Source organism: Lolium rigidum, chromosome 3, assembly GCF_022539505.1.
Source record: "Lolium rigidum isolate FL_2022 chromosome 3, APGP_CSIRO_Lrig_0.1, whole genome shotgun sequence".
Classification (NCBI taxonomy): domain Eukaryota; kingdom Viridiplantae; phylum Streptophyta; class Magnoliopsida; order Poales; family Poaceae; genus Lolium; species Lolium rigidum.
This window is the reverse complement of record NC_061510.1, coordinates 215,098,363-215,106,110: the sequence shown is the minus strand read 5'-3', so window position 1 is coordinate 215,106,110 and position 7,748 is coordinate 215,098,363. Positions and strand designations below refer to the sequence as shown.

Here is a 7,748-nt window from a genome sequence, read left to right as displayed (position 1 = left end):
TAACTACTTCGATTTTTCTCCTAATTTTGGATTACATTTCGGATTAATACTGGCTTGACACGTAGGTGCTTTTGTGGTTTGATTTTCACTGCTAATTTCTTGAGTACGTTGTTGGTGCTGTGTACCATTTGCTCCGTGGTCTGTGATTCCTAGCTGGTGCTATTTTTGTGTGACCGTAGCTGATAGATGCTAGGAAAGGCATGGCCCAGTTTTCTGCCGATGGTCAAAGCGGTGATACAATCTCTGCAACCATGTGCCCTGTCTTCATGCCCGACGCGTGCACAATCTTGTGTATTTTCTTCTTGTTTCTTCTTCTCTTTCTCCATTAATCCTTATTTTTCACCCACCTCCACCGGGTCTCTTCCGATCTCTTCCTATCCCGCTTTTCGTGTTCTTGGTTGGCTGTCCCCATGAGCTACTCCGGCCGACGTCGGTGCACTAAAGGAGAAGTGGAGAGGTCGTGCTCGGAGAGGAGGCGGCGTATTTAAGTGGATACGCTCAAGATCGGCGGCTAATGGAGATTCGGCACCATGTGGTCAAGGAGTCGGATAGCGATGTGGAGCGCAGTGTCCTACACGATTTTCGCCGCCCGAGCTCTCCCCGGCTGCAAGATTCCCTAGCCGAGCTCCTCCGTGGCCGACATCCATGGTAAGGGTCGGATTCTGATCTGGTGTTGCGGCTCCTGGTTCTTTTCTTGATTGTTTCCTTGGTTTGATCTGGTGGCGTCGATCCGATTTTTTTTCTCTTGACAGCAACCGATGGAAGGGCTGGCACTACTCCTTATCTGCCGACCTTCAGCTCTGCGTGGCTCCTCCACGGCCGACGCGCCGGACGGACCTCCTAGCACCGCCGGACTCCGTCAGAGGACGAGCTGTTCGCGGTCATGGGTGGCTAGACCTCCCAGCGCCGCCCTATAGGTCCCGCTGGAGGGCAAGCTTTTTACGGTGATGGGCGTCGGCGGATCCATGGTTCAGCGCATTTCGAGCACAAACCTTGAGCACCATGGCTGCTTGCCATGAGCTGCCTCACCATCGCCGCAAATATTCGCAATCTCCATCGCCAACAAGTATGTTGATTTTGTTGCCCTATTAGGATTTCGTGTGGGGATTTCTTTTGACAACTTCCGTGAGGGGATTTTTTTGACAACTTCCATGTGGGGATTAGTTAATCAACTCCTTGAGTTGCAGATGGATGACGAGTTCGAGCGGTGACCATCTGTCCATGGAGCGGGTGAATCAACGACATTGCGTCCATGTCCCTGCGCACCGTCGAGAAGGCGATGCGGGCGATCAGCAGCTACGGTGCCGAGAACAAGAACCTGACGCCGACGTGGTTCCTGCTGCACTACCTCCACAGCCACAAGGCTGACGACCTGAGATGCCTCGCAGGCCTGGCCAATACGGTCGTGCACGGCGCGGCGTTGTTTCCTGCCAAGGCCTCTTCTGGGTGTTGTGGGTCGCATCGTCAGAGAAGATGAGGAAGGTGGGAAGGTTGGTGGGCAAGTACCTCGCGGAGAACTCGCCGGACAATGGGCTAGGTGTTTCTAGGTTCCTCGCCATCACCAAGAGCCTACCCGACTCGGCGAGGGGCTGCTGCAACGTGTGTAAAAGGCACTGAACATCTACCTCGAGGTAATTAACTCATTCTCTGTCCAATTTGAATCTCTGAAGATTCGACTCAGAAAAGCGTACTATATTGGTTGTATTATTTGAGATTGAAATTCTCAAGCAATAAGAAGTTTAACACTTGATGATGGGGAGATGATTACTGGGAGGCAAAGGATAACAGACAGAGTGTAGGGACCAACATTTTCATCTGGGAGGCACATTGAATATTCTCTGTATTTTCGTGACAGGGGTCTTGATGACTGATGAGTTCTGTGAGCTACTCAAATATTTTCGTGAAAAATTAAAATGGTAGATATATTTTCATTTAACCAACAATGTCAGTTGTAAGCCAAAATTGATCGATAATGGATTCATACAAAAATGGCAGCAAAACAAGTTCAGAAAATAATTTCACAATTCCATATGCATGGTTGCTAAACATGAGTTTCAGAATTGGAATTTCAGTTCTTCAAAATGAAATGACCTAATGAATTCATTTCATTTGATGGTTACCAAACGAGCTCTTATTAGAATTATCATCACTATATGCTTGATTACAGATTTTGCTGATGCTTTGCATGATATGTATATGCCACGCAGAAATATTGGTTTGATGCATCAGGCTGTCACCCCGGTGGCATACTTACATGTGTTTGTGCTACGAATTTAGTTGCATAATTGCAGCGATGGATACATAATTGGTAAATAATGATGTAGATACTCCATAGAGCTATTAAAGTTCGGATGGCAAATAAATATCATCTTTCACTAAAGCAAAATGTACTTGTCAAATTCTACTACTATTTATGGTGACTAATGATGTGCTGTTTGACTCCTCTCTGTTTCTTCCAATGCAGCAATTGATGCATATGGTGGCTTCTTCTCCGCATGTGGTAACAAGCATTTCAATTGGGGGAGGTGGGACGCTGATCTCTGTTTACCTGGACGACCTCACCATCCTGTGTATGTTACAACGAGTTCCTAAGATTCCCCTTAAACTTCTGCAAACAAAGTGGTTAACTGAACTTGCATCGTTTTCCTGTGTGTCGAAAGCTTATGCTTAGTTGAGCTGGGTAAGCCGTGCTATTCCAATCTCAAGGTGGTGAACAACAGCTAGCACCATGTCGAGTTCAAGGTCGGTGGCATTCATCTCCTGATGCTCTACTCTGGATTTTTGCTTGCATTTTGGTGAAAATTTGGTAACAAGGTTCAGGTTTCATAGTTCCTTTTTTCAGGTCAAGACGACATCTCCAGGGTAGTATTTCGACGGGCCAACCGTGAGCTTCGTCCAGCCATGGGATTCTTGCTTGATAACAAGTGAGCATGCATATGTACCTGGTTCTGGTTTGCCACATTTTATTTGCTGCACCAGGCCATATTTTTCTTTAGGATTCTTCGGTGTTAATCTGCATGCATCTGCCTTCTTTACAGTTATAGTAGCCTAGAGGACACAAATGCTAAAAAGGAAGAAAGCTCTCATCACATCAACAACATGATTAGATTACAATATTGATGTGTAATAAGGGAATGATACAGAGGTAGTCACTATATCCATTTTTACGCCGATTTGTCTCTCTTTGAAAATTCTGTACTGTTGATGTGTAAGCGGAAGCTTTGTAAAATTTTCTGGCCAGACTTGGATTTGCCAACAAGTTTTATTTGACCTTGTGATCTTATTTTACTGAAATGTTGTTTATTACAAGGCAATGCACTTCGTATTACTATTAGTTTCTGTACAATTCTTTGGTTCCATGTCAGCATCCTAGGGGTTCATACAATACTGACATAATATTTTTATTCCGTCAGTCAATTAACTCTTCACTGTACACGTCCCAAGATGCTCATTTCTGTACTAACCTTGTTGTTTCTGTTTTGTTGGTATCAGAGATAGCTCTCAGATAGAGAAGTTAACTTAATTTTTCAGTTGAGGCCAGATAACTATCGGGCTATGTGCCATCACCAAACAGTGTAGGTCGTGTTGTAGATTTTTTTTTTTGCTCACAACCAAAAACTATTATACAACGGCTATTGTACATGCCTTTTTTAAATAAAAAACTATTATACAACGGCTATTATATATGCTTTTAGCGCCTCATCACGAGGCTTACTGAGCTATAGGCCTCCTGAGGCTTTATAAATGCCAAATATTCGACTTATGATTTAAAGCACTTTCCGTCCTTAGTCCTGTGCACTCTTAAGGCCAAATATTACATTTGTGATTTATATTCTTCTTAGTCTTGGTGTTCATGTTTCCAGATTAAAGGTGATTTGCAGGTTAATAAATGTGTGGAAGTACAAAATAACTATGCATACTGATTTTCTTGTGAATACAGTGACATAAGTGCTGATAGATGTGCATGAGATATGCATACTATATGTAAACGTTCTAGATAGTAATTTAGGTAATTTCCAGTCTTAGGTACATGTAGTTTCTTGGACCTGAACAGTGTGGCCATGTATGCCCATTCTCATTAACAAATGTTTTTAGAAATTATGGTAATGAAAAAAATGCTTCTGTGTATTACTTTACGCCATGGGGTGCTTTCTTTTTGTCGCAGCTTGGCTTCTTGATGTCTCATGGAAACTGCTGGAGTATGTTCAGTTGTTCATTGCAAATCTGGATTTATATGTCTGGATATTTTCTACTTACTTCTTTAGTAGATGTATTATCATTTGCCACTGAAATTATACCAAATGTGTTCTGCACCGGCTATAGCTATTGAAATGGATTTGCTTTACACTAGAGAATGTATTTTCGTGTGAGGAGTTGGCATGCCTGTAGGTTCGAGGGTAAAACTAAAATTGCCAATGATTGTGGCACCTCTCTGCTCTCATCCCTATACATGCGTCAGTGGAACTCCTAATTAGTATAGATTCTATTTGCATTACAAGTCCTTGCAAGGTAGTGAATCAACCATCCCTTTATATTTCTTTGAAGGAACAGATAACTTATAAAGCCTCAGTGTCTTGCATTTGGTAATCTTTGATTTCACATCGATTATTGAGGTATGCCCTGGTAGAGTAAGTCCCTCCTTCTTCCCTACTCCTTGGTTAGTTTTATTCATCGGATTTAAGTTCCAGATCTTAGATTGCATAGATGTAATGTTACTGTTATGTATGCATATAGTGAATTTCACATTCCGTTCCCCTGAACATTTCTGTAACTTAAGTTGTTCATCCCCGTACTTAACAAACGTGAATCAGGTAAATTTTCCATATACCTAGAAGCCTTCAGGTACCGTGATTAGACCTCAGATTAACAATACACGACCTCCACATTTCTTGTGTATATATATCTTCTTGGATTCACATAGTTCAACCCTTACTGCCTTTTAATTCTCCATGATTTTACAAAATGTAAGAAAGCAGGAAAAGAGCCAAATAGTTTGCAGACATTGCATGCTGTTTTTGCACTAGAATCATATGTTGCAATGTACCATGGCTTGGTACACATTGAGCTGCATGGCTACAAACAAACAAGCTTATTGTTTTGCACTGTGCCTACTGAATCTTCGTGTATTTGTCTTCCTTCTTACTCATGAGTAGATATTTACATCTACCAGTATAATAATTGAGATAGGATTCTTACTCTATTCCAGCTACGTCAATAGAGAATAATCTTTTTGATTATGTGTCACACCAGGCAAAATACCGAGACGGCTGATAAATTTGCATCGGAGAAATGCTTTGAAGCATTGCTCTGCTTTGGTAGTGATTGATATGTGTCTTTGGTACTCTTGTCTGCAGTAGATGTGAAGGGCACTCGTGGTTTGACAGAGCCAAGTCACTGGATCATAGTCTTGATTGAGTAAGCGTGTCCATGATGTTTCAAGCTTGGAGACGCTAATAAGGCAAGATAATGCAAAAACTTTGTAATTTGCGGTTATAAATATTGTTTAGTGGACTGTAAGTGTTCTGATGATATATGTCCTCATCAATTTATTTCAACCATGCAGTGAGGACGAATTTGATGAAAGTAATATAACTTCAGGAAATGTTTTTCTGTTCAGCAATATTTCAACTGACAGAACCATTTGATGTTGCAGTTCTATATAACTTTGTTTATCACATACATTACTTCATTGTCTAAACCGTAGTCCTCTATAATGCCACATTAGTGCTCTTTCGATTCTCCTCACATTGCTACGACATGGCGCGGCGTGCCGCCGCGCCATTCTTTGGCTAGTTTGTATAAATGATTAATCAAGATGCTTCATCATTATCTATCAAGAACAATTCGTATTAGTTATACATGAACTTTATTTGTAGTAGCCTTGCGCTGCTCCATGTCTAATTTTTATGACAAATTGTTGAAAGGGTTAGAAGTAGGAGAAGCTTGTACCAAAATAAGAGTAGAAAAGATGGAAGGTCAAATCGTTAGCATTTGCAGAGAAGACAAATGGCAAGACAGTGGAGTTCTTAAGTTTTACAGGGAAAGGGCCTTAATCCAAACAGAATTAGCATATGCCCATATAACCCTGTAGTATAAACAAAAGAAGCAACTGAAGATAGCATTTAGACCAGTGAGGTTACATCTCACCAGCCTACAGTTGTAGACCGAAATTTGAGAAACATATCAGATAATTCATAGAAAGCGATGTTGGAGGTACTCACCAGGCTACTTATATTTTTGGCAATAATGAATAAAAGGTGCAATTCTTAACAATGTTGACAACTTCAGTTATTAGACCTTCATCAGCGCAAGCACATTTCAGATCAGAAAGAGTTGCTATCCAACCAGAAATATATTCCCTGTGTTGGTGATGCATGAAGAAATATTTGCAATAAACTCCATCAATATAGTCTAGCATATCTCCTGAACCCGACTGAGGCAATGAATAATCCTGAGATAAAGCGGACTTGGTGGATTTTTAAGGTTGGAATGTGTGGTCCGCTGAATGCATTGTTGGATGCTCCACTTGTGTAGCTAGTGCAGGAGAGATTTGTTCGACATCGTAGTTCTCTCAGTTATGCCAATTCTTAGTCTGATTTCTCTGGAAAGCGAAGTAAACGATTGCATGATGGGACTTCAGCAGTGCAATATTTTATACTGAACAACAGCGCAGATACAGAGAATCCAATCCTTAGTCTAGTTTCCCTAATATCTCGAAAAAGAACTCAAGAATTGCACGAGAGGTGATCGATTGGAGATTAAAAGTTCAAGCAAAGCAGTAACTAATACCTCAATTTTCCGGGCAGATTTTCTTGACTCCCTGGGATGATGAAGATTAGGCAAATCAGGAATACCTCAGTCGCCTACAGGTCATGTGGGAGGGGCATTTATTTTGCGTATATCTCATTGCCATCAGCGTACACATATTAGACCAATTGCTTTGGCCCAGACATCACAAGCTGCTAGTGGTTTCTGGTAGTACAATCGATTGCACGCGTCCACATTCTGCTGCCCGCCGCCGCCGGTCTGCAGTTTCAGCACGGAAGAATGGAGTAGATCAGTGTATGCCTCTTTGACGTGGGAGTCAACGCATCAGAAGTTGGGACTGATTGGCAGCGGCCCTAGATCTTCTTGGCCTTGCAGGAACATGTGATAGCGAGGTGATTTGTGAGGGCCGGAGGCACATCGTGGATTGGGAGGACGGGAGGGGAAGCGTGGCGAGCACATGGGTGTATAAGAGCTGCTTAAACCTGAGAAAATTGGTGGGAATGGGAGAGGTACGGGCATCGTGGATTGGAGGTGAATGCTGCCTTCATCGGGCAGTTTCAGGAGAATTAATGGTGAGGAAGCCTTGCGTCGCATAGGGAGCATTTGTATCCAGGAATCATAGCGGCGGCAGCGGTTAGCCGAGGAAGAGGAACAGAGAAGAATGAACGTGCAGGGTTAGGAAGCGGGCCAACCCTGCGGGGGTTAGCATCTCTCGTTCGGAAGTGGGCTGGGAACAACGCGGGGAGGTGAAATTTGTTAATAAAGTTACATGGCTCGCTGTGTGGTCAGGAACATGGGCCGAAAGAGAAGATCAGTGGAAGGAACGTAAGTGGACTAGCGATCCAAGATCTTTTATGCAAATGGGCCGAGCCCGTTGTCGGACCAGGGCACGCGGCGCAGGCACGTATCGACGCTAAGAGCTCCCAAAACCCTAGTCCGGTGCGCTCACTTCCCATCTCCCCCTTCTTTCCCTCTGCCGT

The 7,748-nt window shown here is 42.9% G+C and overlaps 1 long non-coding RNA gene across 1 annotated transcript; it reads left to right on the top strand.

Annotated features, from left to right (window-relative positions):
• The first annotated feature begins 874 nt into the window (after positions 1–874).
• LOC124698960 lies at positions 875–3,538 on the top strand. Its single transcript, XR_007001189.1, has 6 exons — positions 875–1,066; positions 1,188–1,631; positions 2,465–2,570; positions 2,661–2,742; positions 2,843–2,924; positions 3,039–3,538. It is a non-coding gene; the product is annotated as an uncharacterized LOC124698960 (long non-coding RNA).
• Positions 3,539–7,748: the final 4,210 nt, after the last annotated feature.